A 22481-nucleotide genomic window follows, 5' to 3' on the forward strand; every position below is an offset into this window, starting at 1 on the left:
CTAGAAACTCGTTTTAATTATCTTTCTGAGTATCACACTCACACATAGTTTGTGGCGCCCGTGCATGAAGCCTACTGGGTTCGGAAGTCTTTCTTCATTTTTTTTATATGGCGCTCATGTGTAAACACTTCATTAATATCTTTCTGATATTAATATATCATGCATTTACAACGACGAAAATTCTAGATATAAGGCGCCCCAATGAAGAAAGAAAAATTTTCTAAATTTTATTTCTATAGAAAATTTTTGCAAAATTGTATTTGTATAGAATATTTTGTCAATATTTTATTCCTATAGAAAATTTTGTCAATATTTTATTTCTATAGAAAATGTTGTCAAAATTTTATTTCTATAGAAAATTTTTGCAAAATTTTATTTGTATAGAATATTTTGTCAATGTTTTATTTCTATAGAAAATTTTGTCAATATTTTATTTCTACAGAAAATTTTGTCAAAATTTTATTTCTAAAGAAAATTTTGACATTTTTGTCAAAATGTTATTTCTGTAGAAAATTTTGTAAAATTTTTATTTCTAAAGAAAATTTTGTCAAAATTTAATTTCTAAAGAATTTTTTTTCAAAATTTTATTTCTAAAGAGAATTTTTTCCAAATTTCATTTGTAACGAAAATTTTGTCAAAATTTTATTTCTGTAGAAAATTTTGTCAAAATGTTATTTCTATAGAAAATTTTGTCAAAATTTTATTTCTATAGAAAATTTTGTCAAAATTTTATTTCTATAGAAAATTTTGTCAAAATTTTATTTCTATAGAAAATTTTGTCAAAATTTTATTTCTATAGAAAATTTTGTCAAAACTTTACTTCTAAAGAAAATTTTATTTCTATAGAAAATTTTGTCAAAATTTTATTTCTATTGACAATTATGTCAACATTTTATTTCTAAAGAAAATTTTGTCAAAATATTAGTTATATAGAAAATTTTGTCAAAATTTTATTTCTATAGAAAATTTTGTCCAAATATTAGTTCTATAGAAAATTTTGTCAAAATTTTATTTCTATAGAAAATTTTGTCAAAATTTTATTTCTATAGAAAATTTTGTCAAAATTTTATTTGTATAGAAAATTTTGTCAAAATTTTATTTCTACAGAAAATTTTGTCAAAATTTGACTTCTAAAGAAAATTTTGTCAAAATTTTACTTCTAAAGAAAATTTTGTCAAAATTTTCATTCTATAGAAAATTTTGACAAAATTTTACATCTAAAGAAAATTTTGTCAAAATTTTATTTCTATAGAAAATTTTGTCAAAATTTTATTTCTATAGAAAATTTTGTCAAAATTTTATTTCTATAGAAAATTTTGTCAAAATTTTATTTCTATAGAAAATTTTGTCAAAATTTTATTTCTATAGAAAATTTTGTCAAAATTTTATTTCTATAGAAAATTTTGTCAAAATTTTATTTCTATAGAAAATTTTGTCAAAACTTTACTTCTAAAGAAAATTTTATTTCTATAGAAAACTTTGTCAAAATTTTATTTCTATTGAAAATTTTGTCAAAATGTTATTTCTATAGAAAATTTTGTCAATATTTTATTTCTATAGAAAATTTTGTCAAAATTTAATTTCTAAAGAAAATTTTTTCAATATTTTATTTCTATAGAAAATTTCGTCAAAATTTTATTTCTATAGAAAATTTTGTCAAAATTTTATTTCTATAGAAAATCTTGTCAATATTTTATTTCTATAGAAAATTTTGTAAAAATATTATTTCTATAGAAAATTTTGTCAAAATTTTATTTCTATAGAAAATTTTGTCAATATTTTATTTCTACAGAAAATTTTGTCAAAATTTTATTTCTAAAGAAAATTTTGTCAAAATTTTACTTCTAAAGAAAATTTTGTCAAAATTTTATTTCTATAGAAAATTTTTTCAAAATTTTATTTCTAATGAAAATTTTGTCAAAATTTTATTTCTATTGGCAATTTTGTCAAAATTTTATTTCTAAAGAATATTTTGTTAAAATATTATTTCTATAGAAAACTTTGTCAAAATTGTATTTCTATAGAAAATTTGTCAAAATTTTATTTCTAAAGAAAATTTTGTCAAAATTTTATTTCTAAAGAAAATTTTGTCAAAATTTTGTTTCTATTGACAATTTTGTCAAAATTTTACTTCTATATAAAACTTTGTCAAAATTTTATTTGTATAGAAAATTTTGTCAAAATTTTATTTCTATAGAAAATTTTGTCAAAACTTTACTTCCAAAGAAAATTTTGTCAAAATTTTATTTCTATAGAAAATTTTGTAAAAATTTTATTCCTATAGAAAATGTTTGCAAAATTGTATTTCTATAGAAAATGTTGTCAACATTTTATTTCTAAGGAAAATATTGTCAAAATTTTATTTCTATGGACAATTTTGTCAAAATTTTATTTCTATAGAATATTTTATCAATATTTTATTGCTATTGACAATTTTGTCAAAATTTTACTTCTAAAGAAATTTTTTTCAAAATTTTATTTTTATTGACAATTTTTGCAAAATTTTATTTATATAGAAATTTTTGTCAACAGTTTATATCTATAGAAAATTTTGTAAAATTTTGATTTCTAAAGAAAATTGTGTCAAAATTTTACTTCTAAACAATATTTTTTCAAAATGTTATTTCTATAAAAAAATTTTTTAAAATTTATTTCTCCTCTTTGCAAAACCTACCAAAACATAAAGAATTCTTCCAATCTGTCAAACAGTAAAAAATCTACCATTATTGGTAGAAAATCTACCAACTGTGGCGGTGGATGAATTCTACCGGTGGATGACGGTGGATGTATTTGATGAAAAAGGTACGCTTATATCTTATTTAGAATTACGAAACTAATTTCACAAATACAAGCCCTTGTGAATACCGAACCTCTTGGGGGCATATAGCCGACAATTTTCGTGAACGGGCGCCAAATCGCAAAATTTTTTTTCTAAAGTTTTTGTAGGATTTTGAATAATGACTGTTTTGTGAATGTATCAGTTTTTCTTTTCAAAGGGGCGTTCATGCTCGGACGCCATGTACATGTACAAGTAGGGATTCGCTCATTTGGCTAGGACACATTTCATATCCTCTGGTACCATAGATGGTCAATTTCTTTTGTATCATTTTGGGTGTGCTATTCCTCACGTTCTCGAAATTTGCAGACTTTTCGTGCACAATAGATAATGTAATGAAGGAAGAACGTTTGAAAAAATCTACTAGTTTGAACATGGCCATTATCTACTTTTGGCTAGGTAAATTTGCTATCTAGGGATACATATAGACGGAGATATTATCGATGTTTCCTAATAGAGCTTGGAACTTTATCGCCTGCTTTCCCTCTTCCACCTTTCGAAAAGAATGCATCCGTTAGAGGTTTCCTGCACGGGCGCCATCATCTTCCTTTGGCTAGGTAAATTTGCTATCTAGGGATACATATATACGGAGATCTTATCGATATTTCCTAATAAAGCTTGGAACTTTATCACCTGTTTTACCTCTTCCAAAGCAAAAGCTTTCGTTAGAGGTTTCCTGCACGGGCGCCATAACCTACTTTGAGCTAGGTGAGAGTGCAACTTTGTGGAAAAAAGAAAACACAAATATCTTTCAATGAATTTAAAGTTTCGATAATAAAAAGAAAGACCAACAGAATCATTAGCTTTAAAATTCATGTTTGTTGTGCCTTGCCATAGAACATTTTAGGGGACACATGTTTTCACTGCGTAAATAATAAATACCTTGTCCTTCCTTTATTGCCTAATTTCATATTCTTTCGTCTTAGATACGGCTGATATTCACAATAGCTTGTGTGACACTTTGATGTCTTAAGATATGCATTGCCATGGGGGATGACAATCAAGCATTATTAAGAAGCTTCAATGTTGACTACTACCTAAGCAGAATATGGCAGCAGAAGCATAATGTCAAGGAAGGCCCAGATCTATATTCATCGTCCTTTTACTTTATTTGTGTTTTTGGTTCTTCCTTTTTCATGATAATTTTGTCGTTGTCGTTAACCCCTGGGGGGAAAAATACAATTGTTATGTGGCTACGGAAGCGTCGCATAATCTTTCCATGAGAGTATTATGATGGCATTATAAGATATGTGTTAGAAGATAATTTGAACCCTTTTGGCGGTCAAGTATCATGTCACAGTGAACATCTCCACCACTCCCACTCACTCATAGAAGTTGGCTTGTACATGCTATTCTTGTTGTCACCATGGCACCACATTCAGCTGTGTCAGCAGTTTGCTACTGATATACCGCAATACTTCAAGAACAATCGTAAATTTTTCGGTAGGAAAACCCCCACACTATTCCTTCCATACAAGAGAGTGAGGCATAATGATTAGACAAAGGACTTAATTGCAATATAAATGCTAAAGTAAAGAATTTCGGAAAAGGGGGATGGGGGATTAATTTAATAAATTGCTTTATAGCCAATTTTGATTGGTGGCGACCGAGCATAGACCTTCCCATAAGCCTTTTAAATTAAAATCCAAAACTATATAAATTTAAACGTTTTTATAGAAAATGTTCTCAAAATTTTATTTCTATAGAAAATTTTATTAAAATTGTATTTCTATAGAAACTGTTTGCAAAATTTTATTTCTATAGAAAATTTTGTAAAAATTTTATTTCTTCGGAAAAATTTATTTCTATAGAAAATGTTTGCAAAATTTTATTTCTATAGCAAAATTTTGTAAAATTTTATTTTTATAGAACATTTTGGCAACATTTTATTTCTATTTATTTAATTTTGTAAAAATTTTATTTCTACACAGTTGGTAGAATTTGACAAAAATTTAGAAATAAAATTTTGCAAAAAATTTTCTATAGAAATAAAATTTTTTAAAAATTCTCTATAGAAATAAAATTTTGCAAACATTTTCTATAGAAATATAATTTTGCAAAAATTTTCTATAGAAATAAAATTTTTTACAAAATTTTCTATAGAAATAAAATTTTGATAAAATAAAACTTTTGAAAAAAAATCTATAGAAATAAAATTTTGCAAAAATTTTATAGAAAATAGTAAATTTTTGGAACGTTTTATTTCTATAGAAAATTTTTGCAAAATATTACTTCAATAGAAAATTTTGTCAAAATTTTATTTCTGTAGAAAATTTTGTCAAAATTTTATTTCTATAGAAAATTTTGTCAAAATTTTATTTCTATAGAAAATTTTGTCAAATTCTACCAACTGTGTAGAAATAAAATTTTGCAAAAATTTTCTATAGAAATAAAATCATGTTAACATTTTCCATAGACAAAAATTTAGAAATAAAATTTTGCAAAAATTTTCTATAGAAGTAAAATTTTGAAAAAATTTTCTATAGAAGTAAAATTTTGACAAAATTTTCTATAGAAATAAAATTTTGACAAAACTTTTTATATAAATAAAATTTTGCAAAAATTTTCTATAGAATAAAACTTTTGAAAAAAAATCTATAGAAATAAAATTTTGCAAAAATTTTATAGAACATAGTAAATTTTTGCAACATTTTATTTCTATAGAAAATTTTTGCAAAATATTACTTCTATAAAAAATTTTGTTAAAATTTTATTTCTATAGAAAATTTTTTGCAAAATATTACTTCTATAGAAAATTTTGTCAAATTCTACCAACTGTGTAGAAATAAAATTTTGCAAAAATTTTCTATAGAAATAAAATCATGTTAACATTTTCCATAGATATAAAATTTTGACAAAATTTTCTATAGAAGTAATATTTTGACAAAACTTTCTATAGAAATAAAATTTTGCCAAAAATTTATATAGATATAAAATGTTGCAAAAATGTACTCTTTTCTATAAAATTTTCTATAGAAAATTTTTGCAAAATTTTATTTCAAAAAAAATTTTTTTTTTAAGTTTTTTCTATAGAAAATTTTTGCAAAATTTTATTTATATAGAAAATTTTGTCAAAATTTTACTTCCATAGAAAATTTCATTTCTATAGAAAATAAAATAAAATTTGCAAAAAATTTCGATAGAAAATTTTGTGCAAAATTTTATTTCTATAGATTTTTTTTTCAAAATTTTATTTCTATAGTAAATTTTATCAAAATTTTATTTTTAAAGAAAATTTTATGAAAATTTGTAGTTTAGTCAATGCATGGTTTTAAGCTGAAATCAAAAACAACAACAATGATAAAAGAACAAACCCAACAATAACAAAACAAAACGAATAAAAAAAGAAGAAGCACGCTCAAAATAAACCCAGCCAACTGCACTCAAATCGACGATTTGACGGTGGCATAGGAAAAGAGATATGTTTGTACGAATTTATTTCGGCATAAGCCGGCTATCACGTAAAACCTTTTTTCGGAAGGTTCAAGTGTGGTTCATTGTTGGGTTTAATGAACTGCCTGAATTTATTCTGATAATTGGTTGATAGTTTTGCTGCAAGTAGAGGATGCTGATGACGAATGTGGTAATTACGAACCGTGCGTCCATCCAACCATCTTGCAGTCTATAGGGCTTTGCCCAAATAAATTTGACAAACATTCTTTTCCTCTGTTGGTTAAGCTACACTTGTAGTTTAGTTAATGCATAGTTTTTAAGCTGAAATCAAAAACAACAACAATGATTAAAGAACAAAACCAACAATAACAAAACAAAACGAATATTTTATTTCTATAAAAAATTTTGTAACAATTTTATTTCTATAGAAAATTTTATCAAAATTTTATTTCTATAGAAATTTTTTGCAAAATTTTATTTCTAGAGAAAATTTTTGCAAAATTTTATTTCTATAGAAAATGTTGTTCTATAGAAAATTTTGTCCAAATTGTATTCTATAGAAATTTTTTTCAAAATTTATTTCTACAAAAATTTTAGCAAAATTTTATTTCTATAGACAATTTTTGCAACATTTTAGTTCTATAGAAAATTTTGTCAAACTTTTATTTCTACAGAAAAATTTTATTTCTACAAAAAATTTTGTCAACATTTTATTTCTATAGAAGATGTTGTCAAAATTTTATTTCTATAGAAAATTTTGTAAAAATTTTATTTCTATAGAAAATTTTTGCCAAATTTTATTTCTATAGACAATTTTTGCAAAATTTTATTTCTATAGAAAATTTTTGCAAAATTTTATTTCTATAGAAAATTTTTGCAAAAATTTATTTCTATCGAAAATTTTTACAAAATTTTATTTCTATATAAAATTTTTGCAAAATTTTATTTTATAGAAAATTTTTACAAAAATTTATTTCTATCGAAAATTTTTACACAATTTTATTTCTATAGAAAAATTTTAGAAATTTTTATAGACAATTTTTGCTAAATTTTATTTCTATAGAAAATTTTTACAAAATTTTATTTCTATAGAAAATTTTTGCAAAATTTAATATCTATAGGAAATTTTTGCAAAATTTTATTTGTATAGAAAATTTTTTCAATTTATAGAAAAGTATTGCAAAATTTTATTTCTTTAGAAAATTTTATTTCTATACATGGAGTATCTCTACCAAAATATCAAGAATTCTAGCAATCTACCAAATAGTAAAAAATCTAGCATTTTTGCTATAATTTTACCAACTTCGGCAACCGTGTTTCTGACTCCTCTGGACCATAAAATACGTCCCAACCTGTCTCAAGTCTCAAATTGTATTTTTTGTATGAAAAAGATTGTAGAGTAAGGTCTCCGTGGAAACCTAGGGTTCATATTTGTTTCTTTCTATTCAATTCCAACTCCACTGCATATAAAAACATTCTCCACCAATAGGGTATTGTTAAAATTTACCATAATCGTTTTCATTGTTAGTATTTCGTTTTTGAGCCAGTCAATTTTGGGTTTCCATTAAAGTTTGAATGATTTCCAATGTTGAGGCGACCGCCTATGATGGATGCCAAAGAGTTTAGGCCTATTAGCCTCTTTGATGTGATTCGCTGATTCGATTTCCACCATTATAATTTGCCAAAGCACGAAAGCCACAGTTAAAGCGGATGACATGATAATGATGGTGTTAAATTGTTTTCCATTTAAAAATCAAAATGGGCCCTTTTTGGGCATAATATTGGCCAGTTAGCATGATTGGAGAAAAAAACAACATCTTCTGTGATGATTTTGGGACTTCAGTTTATCCAAAGCAGAACTAAAGGACGGCCCATTTCGCATTGAATAAACAAATTTATGCATTATAAAAACGAAATTAATCCTCGGCATTTGCATTAAGAACGATTTGCTAAAGGATTAATGTTATAATGAATGAAATAAAACCTGAATTTATTTATTTATGATTTTTAATAATTGTTGGATAAAAGGAAAGCTTTTAGTTGCTATAATTTAATGATATTCTGATTCCAAAATTATCCAAAATTCTTTTTAGTTATCTACACGCAGAACGGTAAGCAAGAAAAAGCCTCAAGTTAAAAGAAGATATTTGTGAAGATTTTCCATAAAGAAATTGTTCGCTTCATTCAATCTTTAGTCAGTCGCCTTCTAAAAATTTCTATACGAAATTATTTGAAGCGAGTTATTCATTCATTCAGAACCACTTCAGGCTTCATTCAAGAGTGTATTAAAATTATTTGCATTGATGCCTCGATAATGGCAAACATTTTTTTTTTGGTTTGTTTCTTTCATATTTTGCAGGAAAAACATACTTCAGATTTGGACAAGGGAAATTTTTGAGTTTGAAGAGGTAATAAGATGTTGAAGTTACTCTTCGGTATAAAGGTATTTTTGGAATTGCTTTTCTTTGTAACAAAGGTGGTTGTAGATGGACTTGATTCAAAAATCAATTGGAAGTAAACCAAATACTTTCTTGATTTAACCCTCTAATGCGAATCCCGCCTTTAGACGAACTTCGTTGAATCAGGAAACTTTTAGTAAAAAACACCTTAAGACAACAAAAATGGGTAAAATAAAAAGAAAATTTAGTTAAAACTGTTCAAGAGTTTTTGCAGCCTATACTGAATTTTACTGTATACATTTTTCTTGTTTCCTTGCTCTTGTGTCGTTAACATTGAATATTTAATCAGCTGGCAAAAAAAAAATTGGGGCATTAGAGGGTTAATTTGTAAGGTAGTTCTTCTTCTCACTCACAGAACTCTTGTATACTTTGTAGTTATTTTATATGTATCTGTTGTCAGCTACAGTTAAAGTAACACAGACCTTTGGACCAACAGTTTTCTTTTTGACAAACCTTTGGACCTACAATTTCCGTTTCCTCACTAAACTCCAATCGAAGTTATCCTAACAAAAATTTTATTCAATTCGAAAGCAAACACATGTAAATTATGTCTTTGAAAAATACGTTTCAATCAGAACGAGAAAATTCTCGAATCGCGCACTACCGGAACGAATAACGCTAATTCTTTCTAGGCTATCTCTCTCTCTCGAAGCGAAGCATTGCCACCACAAGGAAGATGAAATACAGTACAAGTAAAAATTTGCTGAAATTAAATCTGCAATGAAAGATTCCGGGGGATAAAAGTTATATAGATTTCTATACCACTGTCTCCAAATTTAATGGACAAGTCGATTTTAGAGTGTACTCAAAAGACATGGAACTTAAAATCGCGAGATCACTATTGTGTCTTGTAGACTGAATTGAGAAGTAATGTTCGCACAAATATTGGCATAAATATATACTTCAGTCAGTTAACCTGCAGTAAAAGCCTTGTACTATGTACCCCTACATTTCGAATACGGTCTAAACTGCTACAAATCTCCGTACGAGATGGCTGATCAGAACAATTTTCACCAAATATGGATGCGTGGCCATAGGAAAATACCAGGGAACTGCAAAGCGGACGAGTTAGTAAGGCTAGTATCTGAATATTTATCTGGAGGAACCGTAAAACCATCAATTTTTTCAATTACCGTCATATTAGATCGGTAGATGTGGGTCATCAAGAATACGTTACGTTATGTGGCAGCCCGATGTATCAGGCTCACTTAGACTATTCAGTCCATTGTGATACCACATTGGTGAACTTCTCTCTTATCACTGAGTGCTGCCCGATTCCATATTAAGCTCAATGACAAGGGACCTCCTTTTTATAGCCGAGTCCGAACGGCGTTCCACATTACAGTGAAACCACTTAGAGAAGCTTTGAAACCCTCAGAAATGTCACCAGCATTACTGAGGTGGGATAATCCACCGCTAAAAAACTTTTTGGTGTTCGGTCGAAGCAGGAATCGAACCCACGACATTTTATAGCCGAGTCCGAACGGCGTCTGATTATGTCTTTTTTATAGGTTCTTCCTTTGTTCTATTCCACAATTCTGAATTTGCCGCAACTGATAAATAGCATCTATTGACGAAGGCTTGTAATTTCTGTGTTTTTGTGGTTGAAGAGAGTCAGCTTTCACTCCCAATAAAAAAGACAAATCTAACGCATGCATTGAAAATACGCAGTTTCGTTTTGAGCAACAGATCTTTATAGTTTTTTGAATAGATTACATTCATAGATTTTTCTGATTTAAGTAAAAATATACATATATATTTTCTTATACAAAAAGAATCTAAAATAAATTCTTGTTATTAGTTAACATAAGTCATCATATAAACTATTTAACAGGTCCTAAAGCCTTTAACAAATAGCGCCATATTAAATAACGTCAACTTTTTCTTAATCCCCTTACAACGTTCTTGATTTCAAATTCTTTTGTAAGACCATGAATTGAGAATGAATAAGCAGATTTCTTGATATGAATTGCAAGTTAATGCCATTATTAAATGAAAAATCTTCTCTTGGAAATATGTCAAGACTTCAGTTACAAACTGGTCGTTTTCAGTTTCATATTCATACTCATGGTTAAATTATCGTATGAATAATGTTGATACCTTCAAGAGAAGGATGTGGTCAAGTAAATATTATGATTTTGCTAACATGGCAATGAGACAACAAAATCCATAGACAAAGCATATGTGGATGGTGGTCACGGTTGCCATAGTTAAAAGAATTCTACCAAAAATGGTAAAAATAAAATTTTGACAAAATTTTCTATAGAAACAAAATTTTGTTAACATTTTCTATAGAAATAAAATTTTGTTAAAATTTTCTATAGAAATAAAATTTTCTTAAAATTTTCTATAAAAATAAAATTTTGCAAAAATTTTCTATAGAAATAAAATTTTGTTAAAATTTTCTGTAAAAATAAAATTTTGCAAAAAAATTCAAAAGAAACAAAATTTTGCAAAAAATTTTCTATAGAAATAAAATTTTGTTAAAATTTTCCATAGAAATAAAATTTTGACAAAATTTTCGAAAGAAATAAAATTTTGACAAAATATTCTAGAGAAATAATATTTTGACAAAATTTTCTATAGAAATAAAATTTTGTTAAAATTTTCTATAGAAATAAAATTTTGTTAAAATTTTCTATAGAAATAAAATTTTGTTAAAATTTTCTATAGAAATAAAATTTTGACAAAATTTTCGATAGAAATAAAATTTCGACAAAATATTCTACAGAAATAACATTTCGACAAAATTACGTATAGAAATAAAATTTTGTTAAAATTTTCTATAGAAATAAAATTTTGTTAAAATTTTCTATATAAAATAAAATCTTGCAAAAAAACTATAGAAATACAATTTTGCAAAAAATTTTCTATAGAAATAAAATTTTGCAAAAATGTTTCTATAGAAATAAAGTTTTGCAACAATTTTCTATAGAAATAAAATTTTGCAAAAAAAAAATCAAAAGAAATAAAATTTTGTTAAAATTTTCTATAGAAAGAAAATTTTGACAAAATTTTCGATAGAAATAAAATTTCGACAAAATATTCTACAGAAATAACATTTCGACAAAATTTTCTATAGAAATAAAATTTTGTTAAAATTTTCTATAGAAATAAAATTTTGTTAAAATTTTCTATATAAAATAAAATCTTGCAAAAAAAAAAACTATAGAAATAAAATTTTGCAAACATTTTCAATAGAAATAAATTTTTACAAAAATTTTTTATAGGAATAAAATTTTAACAAAATTTTCGATAGAAATAAAATTTTGACAAAATATTCTACAGAAATAACATTTTGACAACATTTTCTATAGAAATAAAATTTTGTTAAAAATTTCTATAGAAAAAGAAAATTTTATTAAAATTTTCGACATAAAATAAAATTTTGCAAAAAAAAATCTATAGAAATAAAATTTTGCAAACATTTTCTATAGAAATAAAATTTTGCAAAAATTTTCTATAGGAATAAAATTTTAACAAAATTTTCTATAGAAATAAAATTTTAAGAAAATATTCTACAGAAATAACATTTTGACAAAATTTTCTATAAAAATAAAATTTTTAAAAATTTTCTATAGAAATAAAATTTTGGATAGAAATAAAATTTTGACAAAATATTCTACAAAAATAACATTTTGACAACATTTTCTATAAAATTTTATAAATGTTGTTAGAATTTTCTATAGAAATAAAATTTTGTTAAATTTTCTATAGAAATAAATTTTTTATAAAATTTTCTATAGAAAAATAAAATTTTGGTAATATTTTCTATATAAAATAAAATTTTGCAAAAAAAATCTAAAGAAATAAAATTTTGCAAACATTTTCAATAGAAATAAAATTTTGCAAAAATTTTCTATAAGAATAAAATTTTAACAAAATTTTCTATAGAAATAAAATTTTAAGAAAATATTCTACAGAAATAACATTTTGACAAAATTTTCTATAGAAATAAAATTTTGTTAAAATTTTCTATAGAAAAATAAAATTTTATTAAAATTTTCGATATAAAATAAAATTTTGCAAAAAAAATCTATAGAAATAAAATTTTGCAAACATTTTCTATAGAAATAAAATTTTGCAAAAATTTTCTATAGGAATAAAATTTTAACAAAATTTTCTATAGAAATAAAATCGTGCAAAAGGTTTCCATAAAATAAAATTTTGTTAAAATTTTCTATAGGAATAAAATTTTGTTAACATTTACTGTAGAAGTAAAATTGTGCAAAAATTTCTACATAAATAAAATTTTAACAATATTTTCTATAGAAATAAAATTTTGCAAAAATTTTCTGTAGAAATAAAATTTTCACAAACTTTTCTATGGAATTGAAATTTTGACTAAATTTTGTATAGAAATAAAATTTTGACAAAATTTTCTATAGAAATAAAATTTTAACAAAATATTCTATAAATTCAAGATAAAATATGTTGTTAAGCACAAACATTTTATCAACAACTTCAGAATAAGATTTTTGTAATTTGTTGGATTTTTGATAAATATTTCTTAAAATATTGGTAGATTATTTTTGGCACGAGTGGCAACCATGATGGTAGTACAATGTCATAAGAGTGAGTTGGCAAAACTGTTTCCAAGGATCATACAATTCTCTTATGTCTTCTGCATTGAGCAAAATGAAAGGGTTAGTTTGTAAAGGTAATAACATTTGAATTGATTATTTCCTATGGCTGTTGTCTGGGCTTTTGAAATCATTTATTTATTAACTCGTTTCATTTTAGTCACAGACGCATAATATTTGGGAAATACATCAGCAAACATATCAGCGCAGGCATGAGGAAATGAATCCTTTATGCATACAAACATATTCTCCATATAAGTGTATTGGCTTTATTTTTGGCGGGGTGTGGGAAGTGTGTAAATATTCTTTTCCATTCTGTTTATTTCGGCTAAAATAACACAACAAATGGCTTTATCCAAAACCACTATTCTACTGCAATCTCTTTGATATCCTTGTATATTAATAACAGTCAATTTAGGCTTTTGCCCTTTTTCGCATACAATTTCGAATGCATTGTAATATCATCTTTGGTGGATGGTTTTGTTTAAGTTTCCCCAAAAAGGGTTTTTGCATATTTACTTAACGTTTGGTATGTTAATAACAATTAATATATTTTGTTGATGTAGAGCTTTTGAGAGGGGTATGCCCGTATGGTTTTGGATGAAGGGATGGGGGGAGGGGGTGTTTAGAGCTAACAGAATATCAACATCCTTCTGTTTTCTTTAGAATAATGACAAAGGATCTCTGGATACTGTCATCCAGGATTATATTTTTATTGTTATACATTTTATATGTGTGTGTGTTCTTATTTTTGTTGTTCCTTCCATCACTCTGCTGGTGTTTATTGTTCGCTTTTTGTTTGTTACAAATAACATTTTTATATTATGTCGGGGTTTCTTATACGCCAAGTATACTTCTACTTATGCCAGTGTTTGAAATACACATCATTAAAATTTTATGTCCTTTTAATATCCGCAGGAAGTGAAGTCAATGCTAAAAGCCCACTAAGATGATGAAGAACTTTGGAGAAATGTGAAAGAGGCGATTGTGGTTAGTGATGAACGAGCAAGTAGCAAGGATGTTGACAAATTCCTTTTCCGCATTGTTTTCTTCATGTAAGTATGGATAGACGAGGGTTACTTTTAAAATAATATCACAGATGTAGAAGGTTTATTAAAAAAAAAATTAACAAAATTTTATTTCTATAGAAAATTTTGCCAAATTGAATAGAATAGAAAAATTTCTCACAACTTTAATTTCTATAGAACATTTTATCAAACTTTTATTTCTATAGAAAATTTTAACAAAATTTTATTTCTATGGAAAATTTTCTCAGAATTCTATTTTCATAGAAAATTTTAACAAAATTTTATTTCTATAGAAAATTTTCTTAAAATTTTATTTCTATAGAAAATTTTCTTAAAATTTTATTTCTATAGAAAATTTTAACAAAATTTTATTTCTATAGAAAATTTTCTCAAAATTTTATTTCTATAGAAAATTTTAACAAAATTTTATTTCTAAAGAAAATTTTAACAAAATTTAATTTCTATAGAAAATTTTAATAAAATTTTATTTCTATAGAAAAATTTCTCAAAATTTTATTTTTACAGAAAATTTGTTCAAAATTTTATTTCTATAGAAAATTTTTGGAAAATTTTATTTCTATAGAATATGTTGTCAAAATTTTATTTCTAACGAAAATTTTTGCAAAATTTTATTTCTAGAAAAAATTTTATACAAATTCTATAGAAAATAGAAACTGTTTGCAAAATTTTATTTCTAGCGAAAATTTTAACAAAATTTTATACAAATTTTACAGAAAATAGAAAATTTTATTTCAATAGAAAATTTTACCAAAATTTTATTTCAGTAAAAAATTTTAACAAAATTTTATTTCTATAGAATATATTAACAAAATTTTATTTCTATAGAAAATTTTATCAAAATATTATTTCTAAAGAAAAGTTTAACAAAATGTTATTTCTATAGGAAATTTGATCACAATTTTATTTCTAAAGAAAATTTTAACAAAATTTAATTTCTATAGAAAATTTTGCAAAATTTTATTTCAAAAGAAAATTTTATTTCAATAGAAAATTTTAACAAAATTTTATTTCTATAAAAATTTTTAACAAAATTTTATTTCTATAAATTTTATTGTCAACAAAATTTTATTTCTATAGAAAATTTTATCACAATTTTATTTCTAAAGAAAATTTTAACAAAATATTATTTCTATAGAAAATTTTATCACAATTTTATTTCTAAAGAAAATTTTAACAAAATTTAATTTCTATAGAAAATTTTATTAAAATTTTATTTCTATAGAAAATTTTGCCAAATTGAATAGAATTGAAAAATTTCTCAAAATTATATTTCTATAGAACATTTTATCAAACTTTTATTTCTATAGAAAATTTTAACAAAATCTTATTTCTATAGAAAATTTTATTTCTATAAAAAATTTTAACAAAATTGTATTTCTATGGAAAATTTTACCAAAATTTTATTTCTATAGAAAATTTTAACAAAAATGTTATTTCTATAGAACATTTTCTCAAAATTTTATTTCTATAGAAAAGTTTCTCAAAATTTTATTTCTAAAGAAAATTTTAACAAAATTGTATTTCTATGGAAAATTTAACCAAAATTTTATTTCTATAGAAAATTTTAACAAAAATGTTATTTCTATAGAACATTTTCTCAAAATTTTATTTCTATAGAAAAGTTTCTCAAAATTTTATTTCTAAAGAAAATTTTAACAAAATTTAATTTCTATAGAAAATTTTAATAAAATTTTATTTCTATAGAAAATTTGTTTTTATTTTTATAGAAAATTTTCTCAAAATTTTATCTCTATAGAAAATTTGTGCAAATTTTATTTCTATAGAAAATGTTGTCACAATTTTATTAGTAAAGAAAATTTTAATTTTAATAACATTTTATTTCTATTGGAAATTTTTGGAAAATTTTATTTCTAAAAAAAACGTTGTCAAAGTTTTATTTATTTCTATTGGAAATTTTTGCAAAATTTTATTTCTATAGAAAATTTTAACAAAATTTTATTTCTATAGAAAATTTAGCAAAATTTTATTTGTTTAAAAAAATTTAACGAAATATTATTTCGATAGAAAATTTTGTCAAATTTTTATTCCTATAGAAAATTTTTGCAAAATTTTATTTCTATAGAAATTTTTTGCAAAATTTTATTTTTATCAAAATTTTATTTCTATAGAACATTTTGCCAAAATTTTGTTTCCATAGAAAATTTTGTCAAAATATTTCTAAAGAAAATTGTTTCACAATTTTATTTCTATAGAAAATTTGTGCAAAATTTTATTTTTTTAGAAAATTTTCTCAAAATTTTATTTCTATAGAAAATTTGCGCAAAATTTTATTTCTATAGAAAATGTCGAAATTTTATTTCTATAGAAAATTTTAATTTTAACATTTTATTTCTATTGGAAACTTTTGCAAAATTTTATTTCTATAAAAAAACTTTGTCAAAATTTTATTTCTATTGGAAATTTTTGCAAAATTTTATTTCTATAGAAAATTTTAACAAAATTTTATTTCTATAGAAAAATTTTGCAAAATTTTATTTGTTAAAAAAAAAAAATAACAAAATCTTATTTCGATAGAAAATTTTGCCAAATTTTTATTTCCATAGAAAATTTTTGCAAAATTTTATTTCTGTAGAAATTTTTTGCAAAATTTTATTTCTATAGAACATTTTGCCAAAATTTTGTTTCCATAGAAAATTTTGTCAAAATTTTATTTCTAAAGAAAAATTTCTCAAAATTTTATTTCCAAAGAAAATTGTTTCTAAATTTTATTTCTATAGAAAATGTCAAAATTTTATTTCTATAGAAAATTTTAATTTTAACAACATTTTATTTTTATTGGAAATTTTTGCAAAATTTTATTTCTATAGAAAATTTTAACAAAATTTTATTTCTATAGAAACATTTTGCAAAATTTTATTTGTTTAAAAAAAATTAACAAAATTTTATTTCGATAGAAAATTTTGTCAAATTTTTATTCCAATAGAAAATTTTGTAAACATTTTATTTCTATAGAAAATTTTTGCATAATTTTATTTCTATAGAAAATTTTTGCAAAATTTTATTTCTGTAGAAATTTTTTGCAAAATGTTATTTCTATAGAAAATTTTGCCAAAATTTTGTTTCCATAGAAAATTTTGTCAAAATTTTATTTCTAAAGAAATTTTTTTTCAAAATTTTATTTCTATAGAAAATTCTAACAAAATTTTATTTCTATAGAGAATTTTTGCAAAATTTTGCCTTTGAATCATTAGCAATAGTGTCAATCGATGGAAATTGTCTTGGCGTGTAACTTCAAACGTTTTGACAAGTTCCTCTTGTGTTTCATATAATGTAGCATCTTCAAACTTCCCTTTCTGTCATGGGCGTTCTTTGTCTTCCAAATCAAAATTCCCAGTTCTCAAATCACATATCGAATCTTGAAACCGTAAAAGCAAACTTCGCATAAGCTTCGAAAAATAATCGATGCGATTCAGATGAATTTTTCTCCAAATAAAAGAAGTTAATAAAACTTACCACATATGCTGATGATTACACTGTTGATGATTACACTCTTGGCTAAAGAATGAAATGAATGGCTCAAAATGAAATCTATATAGTTTCTGAGTATTATCTGATACGCAAATTCCTAACTCCGCCATCTGTTATCAAACCCGCATTATTAATTTGCCTTGTGTAAGCTGATCACCGATGGAAATGCTGACGTCTGGATTCTGGATTACTAAAATTATTAGGATCGAAACGGGAAGATGCCAAGGAAATACTAAAAAAGTCGAACTTCCTAATGGCAGCTCAGTGATTCAGCCAGAGGTTTTAGTGAAATAATATAATGCCTGAAGGGATCCATATAGTTTGATGTATTTGAGGAATATTAAGCCATATCTAATATTCTAAATTAATTGTAAGTCTATAAAAACACAGAAACCCAACCTAACCTAATCAGCTCGAAGGACCATTTCATTTGACAATGTGACTTCTATACCAATCCTCGTATTTAGTTGCGATTTCTTGCTGTTTTTCATTTCTCCCTCTCCACGAAGCATAGTACAATACATACACATCCAACACAAGTGCTTACATCCTGCAACAAATGTAACAATCTGTATGTTCAAAAGGTATGATGTCATTCATATTAAAATGCGGGCATTTCTTTTCTCTGCACAGAGGATTGAACTTCACACTGTTACTAACGTCGAGTATAATAATGTGAAAATAACAACAACAAAAAGCAAATGAAAAACAACACAAACGGATGTGTTAACACCACCGCATTATGAAAAGATTCTGCTACCAGTGAAGCAGCTACTCTCTACAATATGCTACAAAAGAAAATACAACGTTTGTCTGTATTATTACAACCTCAAAGGTGGGTAAAGTAAGGCCAGCCACAAAAAAAAAAAGAGAACCACATCCCACCCACATCTTAATCTCTTGTATGAGAGAAAGCCCTACACATAGACCGAATAACCAGCGCACATTGCCTCATTCTAGATATTATTCTTTTTTCACTAACACACAAATTCTGTGAATCATTTTCATAGACTCATATTTTCATGAGCACATCACAAGAATAGCATTCAGGAAATTCATTTTCGATGACGTTGAATTATTTCTATATTTATCTTCGCATAAACCTAAAAGCCTTTAAAAAAAAATCAAAACAGAAATTTATTTCACATATGTATGTATGTATATGCGATTAACACACAAATTGCTTCAATTTTTTTTTTTGTCTAAACATTTATAAAAATCTCAAATGAGTACACGTTTATTGCATTTTTTGTTTGCTGGTAGGTAGCCTTGTTACATATTTCTTGAAATACACATTTGACAAGGTCAATAATTTTATGGCAGATTTTTTTAATATACATTTTTTCTGGTCATAATAAAATAATAAGAAAATGATTCACATATGATTGACATTTTTGTCAATTGTTTTGACTTAAATTTTTTACAAGGCATTTGATAAGAGGTGTATTTTATAGCCGTGAAAATAAAATTATTTTTTTTTTAATTTTTTATTTCTATAGAAATTTTTTGCAAAATTTTATTTCTATAGAAAATTTAAAAAAAATTTTATTTTTATAGAAAACTTTTACAAAATTTTTATTCTATAGAATATTTTCTCAATTTTTTTTCTATAGAAAATTTTTAAAAATTAACATTTCGGCTGAAATTCCGCTTTTTACCTTTCTTTTATCGCTTTTTTTAGTGTCAATTAAGCGTTCCATTGTCTTCCGCAGGAATGATTTTAGACGTATAGGTCTGGATGCCTTTGGTCGCTTGCCAGGGTATGGCTGTGAAGACTACCATAGCCTCCTGCCAAGATTTTGGAGTATATGCGAATTGAAGACATGACGTATAAATTTCGGTAATGTTTTTAGAATAGGTTATTTTATAGCCGTGAAAATATTTTTTTTTAATTTTTTATTTCTACAGAAAATTTTTGCAAAATTTTATTTCTATCGAAAATTTTTTCACAATTTTATTGCTATAGAAAATTTTTGCAAAATTTTATTTCTATAGAAAATTTTATTTCTATAGAAAATTTTAACAAAATTTTATTTTTATACACAATTTTTATTCTATAGAATATTGTCTCAATTTTTTTTTCTATAGAAAATTTTTAAAAATTAACATTTCGACTGAAATTCCGCTTTTTACCATAGTGTCAATTAAGCGTTCCATTGTCTTCCGCAGGAATGATTTTAGACGTATAGGTCTGGATGCCTTTGGTCGCTTGCCAGGGTATGGCTGTGAAGACTACCATAGCCTCCTGCCAAGATTTTGGAGTATATGCGAATTTAAGACATGACGTATAAATTTTTTCTATAGAAAATTTTTAAAAATTAACATTTCGGCTGAAATTCCGCTTTTTACCATAGTGTCAATTAAGCATTCCATTGTCTTCCGCAGGAATGATTTTAGACGTATAGGTCTGGATGCCTTTGGTCGCTTGCCAGGGTATGGCTGTGAAGACTACCATAGCCTCCTGCCAAGATTTTGGAGTATATGCGAATTAAAGACATGACGTATAAATTTCGGTAATTTTTTGAGAAGAGGTTATTTTATAGCTGTGAAAATATTTTTTTTTAATTTTTTATTTCTATAGAAAATTGTTGCAAAATTTTATTTCTATAGAAAATTAAAAAAAAAATATTTCTATAGAAAATTTTTACAAAATTTTATTTTTAAAGAAAATTTTCTCAAAATTTTTATTCTAGAGAATATTTTCTCAAATTTTGTCTATAGAAATTTTTTTACAAATGAACATTTCGGCTGAAATTGTCTTCCATTGTCTATTTAATTCATCTCCCTGGATCTAAATTCGATTACGTTAGCAAAATTAAATCCTTTAAGTACAGAAGTGTTGTATTAATTATTGCACCACGGTGATTCCCTAAAACCACGATTTCCTCTTCCTTAATCAATCAACGCAATATTTAATGCCCCCATTTCCATTTAACATAACTCATTCCTTTATCTGAATGCCTGAACGTGCCTATTATATATCGAAAATATTCTTCCCTTCTTTCTAAAGGAATCCCCTCAATGGGAGTTCATTGTTCCTATGGGGTAACCACAATCTCTGATCACATATCTGATGGTCTTTTTATATACAAAAAAAACTTTGACAATTGAGATTTTTATTAAAAAAGAAATAAGGGTAGATATTTATTGTTTCAAGATTTTATACGATTTTTTTAATATGTTTTTTTTTTTTTTTTTTTTTTTTTGAAAATATGTTCGTGCTTAAATAATAGTAACCACTTCGACGGATGAGAGAGAACCAATTTATACGGGCTTAAATAATATTGCATGGTTTTGTGAAGACAACATAACATAATAATGCTTCAGTTGTAATAGAAATGAAATGCCACAGATTATAAACCATCATCAAAACTATTATTTATATTAGAAAATTAAGTATCCTTATTGTCAATTGTTTTCCTAAGTTATTAACATTAAAACTGTTGCAAAATCATTTACCGTAAAGGTGGGTATTAAGTTCGAGTTTAGCCGCTAAAATCGCTAAAGTGAAAACTAAATCAGTAAGAAAAATGCATGAAATTATACGTATTTGTTGTAAATTTTATTGATGGGGAAAAGCCCAAAGAAAATTTTCACAAAGTTTGTATTCCTTAAAATGGATTATTAAAGAAAAGTAATCGTTAAAAAATGACGTTTTTGGAGGCTAAACTCGAACTTAATACCCACCTTAAGAGGGCGTTTCGTATTCACTACTTAGTTTCAGTGAAAGTCTAAATAAATCAGGAAAATGGCATTATCAACATGGTTGAATATTATAGTCAATGGAAAATTATGAATCTTTTCCCTGCAAATCCAATTTCCCTACAATTTTCCTTAGTTCATAGAAAGCACTAAAGAAAGCAAATCGAGGTGTCATTTAAATATCATTTATTAAAATGAGTTATGTATGTTATTCTCACTCGCTCTATGTCTCTCTTCTCTCATCTTCACTTATCTTGAATTTGTTTTTGCCACCATGTGTAATTGCTTCAATTGTCAGACGACAATGAGCATTGACTATGGCCACACAAGTGGTTGTTGTAGCCCAATCTATCATTTGCCACTACTGGACATTGTTGAGCGAGTATTGTCAAGTTTATAGCACATTATCGTATTATCCTTTCATTTTCTGCTATTATCCACTTTGTCTCGCGTGACACTAACATGCGTTTGTATGCAATATGCGTACAATAACCCCTTTTTGAAATGATGACACACATCTACATACAGGCACACAGTGGCATTAGTAATCACAAACAGCTGATATTTGTTATGAAGGCAATTGGAAGACAAATTCCTCTTCGGACAAGTCTGTAGCAAAAAACGAAAAACAGGGATGATTCGTAATGTTGCCTTTAGGCAATGTACTGCGGTTTTGTAAGATAAATTAGTGTTTAGGTTTTTTTACCCCATACATTATACAAAAGATTATCATGTATTAATGGTGATCAAATGTATATTGTAAAAATGTAGATTATGATGATGCACTTGTTCTCATGGACATAGAAAGATTAAAAGATATGATTTTATGGATGAGAAGAAATATTGGAGGAAAAAAAAACTCACATAAGATATGAGGGAAGGGAATTTTGTCAAAATTCTATTTCTATAGAAAATTTTGTCAAAATTTTATTTCTTTTGAAAATTTGTCAACATTTTATTTCTATAGAAA

General features: G+C 24.9%; 1 protein-coding gene and 1 long non-coding RNA gene across 2 annotated transcripts in view; one reads left to right on the forward strand and one right to left on the reverse strand.

The window, feature by feature from the left end:
• Positions 1 to 22481, forward strand: part of LOC142220943 (uncharacterized) — a 176444-nt gene that overhangs the window by 116254 nt on the left and 37709 nt on the right. The window contains exon 2 of the long non-coding RNA XR_012717931.1: positions 14190 to 14326. This is a non-coding gene — a long non-coding RNA (uncharacterized LOC142220943). The remainder of the gene's footprint in view (positions 1 to 14189; positions 14327 to 22481) is intronic.
• mld (molting defective) overlaps positions 1 to 22481 on the reverse strand; it is a 147285-nt gene that overhangs the window by 109381 nt on the left and 15423 nt on the right. The gene's annotated exons all lie outside the window — the stretch shown is intronic.

The sequence above is a fragment of the Haematobia irritans genome, chromosome 1 (genome assembly GCF_050003625.1).
Source record: "Haematobia irritans isolate KBUSLIRL chromosome 1, ASM5000362v1, whole genome shotgun sequence".
Lineage (NCBI taxonomy): Eukaryota > Metazoa > Arthropoda > Insecta > Diptera > Muscidae > Haematobia > Haematobia irritans.